Raw genomic sequence first — 2,390 nt, 5'->3', positions numbered from 1 at the left:
GGACTGAAGCTCACACATCATGAGGCCATCCTCAGGGACCAATTTCTAAGGAAAAATATTTCCCAAGCTCTCAAGGTCAAAAGTTCAAGGACAAAGGAGCAAAGATATTCCCTCTCCTTAGGCTCTCTGCAATGAAACGAGATTATGTTCTCTTTCATCATATTTTACACTGAAAAAAATTTAAACACCTATTTATTATATAAACGTGATCACTGCAATTGATCAAATCAGGGCTAGAGTGAGAAGAAATTTCTGGAGAAATCATTACGTTTTGTATAATATCAAAAGGATGGAAAATACATTGTATTGCGTGCATTTGAAAGCATGATTTTCTCATAAGAGTAGAAGACGTTGATCAGAAAAATAAAATTACAGTGCAACGAATTTCAAGAAAGAAAATGAAAGCTATTAAAAATTATTGTGGACATTTTGTTAACATAATTTTAATTTCTCCCAATCATTTTCTTTCCATGTGTGTATAATACGTGAACACACATTTATAGATCTGCATAATTTTATTATATTACACACAGTGTTGTACCATTTCCATTTAAATTTTACAATATACTATAGCATACGCCTCATTATTTTTCATAAACCACAGCTTCATGTGTTAGATATCATTATCGCCACGTAATTCACAAATGTTGTCAGGCACTGACAGTCACACATTTCAAGGTTTCGGTAGTGACTCCATAGTCGCCATCTGCTTAGTGGTACCACATGTTCAAAAGCACATAATACTTGTATTTTTACTATTTTAGTGGGTTTGAATTTTTTAACTTCATAAAAAGTGAGAGCAGGAAACCTAAATAAGCTCTGAGATTTGTAAACAGTATAATTAATTATTTGAATAGCAATAAATATTTATGCACCTATATGATTTGTAGTGTGAGATTTAAATTCATTTATATAGTAAGAAGCAATCAACTCAGAGTAATTCACATATCCATATAGTAAGACTCTTATCACTTCTTTATGGTGAGTACTTTGCTGTTTTCAATTTGATAATGCTTTTCAACTTTGAAAATTTCAAGTTTACTAATCGTTATTTTACTTTAATTATTCCTTCCCTACTTCATTAGTTCGAATCCACCATTGTTTCTATAGCACCTTTTTTGAACTACTTATTTAGTTTGTATCTATTTAGTAATAATAATAGCGTGTAATATTTGAATTATTCATGTGTCTTTTATTTTGCATTTGTTTTAAAATATTTTATTTTTTATCTTATGTGTATGAGTATACTGCCTGCATGTAGGCAGGTGCATCAGTGTCCTGCAGCTAGCTCCGTGGAGGTCAGAAGGTGTGGGATCACCTGGAACTGTACTTAAAGTCAGTTTTAAGCTACCATGTGGGTTCTGGGAATCAAACCTAGGTCCTCTGCAAGAGCAGTCAGTGTTCTTAACCCCTGAGTCATTTCTCCAGCCTCTTTTTTTTTCATTTTTATTAAGTGACCTAGATTGCTGCTATTATGATACATTATATAGTCTGAAGTTGATTTATCAGTTGATTTGACTAAAAAGTAAAATTTTCATGCCTTCAAATTTTGAGTTAAAATTACCTTATTTTAAGCGTCTTTAAAATTCTACCATATTGTAGTCTTTTTCATTATGTCATAAGTTTGTTAAATTTTTAGACTACATATGAATCAGATAAAAATGGAAACTCAGATTCTGGTAAAGACTGAAATTTTCATATGTGTGTGGCAATGGAGGAGAGAAAAGTACAGGAAAAAGCCTGTGGAGAAAAGAGCTTTTGCAACTTGTCTATAACAAGGAAGGTTGGGTCCCCTGGGCCCGTCTTTGATGAAGGAGACAGATTGGTGGGCGGGAAAATGAAGTGTGTCTATTACGGCAGAACTTGCTGGTAAGAAAACCACAGAAAGACAAGCACAGGCAGTCCTCGGAGACACTTCACATTCTTATTTAAAAACATTGCTAAATGTCTCCAACGATGGAACATCAGTGACAGAAACAGAGAACCATACATATCTCTGCAGGTGAACGTCAGAAGGAGGAATCGATGTTCAAATAACGGATCACTTTTTCTATAGTTTTGTCTCACTTTATTATAGTAAAAAATATAAGCAATATATTATAATGAATTTTTAATTTTGACACAATTATCATTGGCAGTGTACAGCAATTTATTATAATTAATAAATAAACCACTATTTTGGCTAGTACGGTTAAAGTTCATATGACAATCATTCTGTATTTTTTATTGAAATCAGATCCCTCCCTGTTTGTGTTGATGATAAAAATTTGACCCTAGAAGAATCTCGACAAGTTCTCTGTGGGTGAAACCCTCCCCCCCAATTTTTTCTCTTATCTCTTGTATTAGGTAGAAAAAACCTTACCTTGTCCTGTGGGTTTAAAAATATTTTT

At 33.0% G+C, this 2,390-nt stretch overlaps 1 pseudogene; it reads right to left on the bottom strand.

The window, feature by feature from the left end:
* LOC103741071 overlaps positions 1-2,390 on the bottom strand; it is a 19,603-nt pseudogene that overhangs the window by 7,493 nt on the left and 9,720 nt on the right.

The sequence above is a fragment of the Nannospalax galili genome, unplaced genomic scaffold, assembly GCF_000622305.1.
Source record: "Nannospalax galili isolate Female #2095 unplaced genomic scaffold, S.galili_v1.0 scaffold360, whole genome shotgun sequence".
Taxonomy (NCBI): domain Eukaryota; kingdom Metazoa; phylum Chordata; class Mammalia; order Rodentia; family Spalacidae; genus Nannospalax; species Nannospalax galili.
The sequence above is the reverse complement of the archived record's forward strand: the minus strand, read 5'-3'. Positions and strand labels throughout refer to the sequence as shown.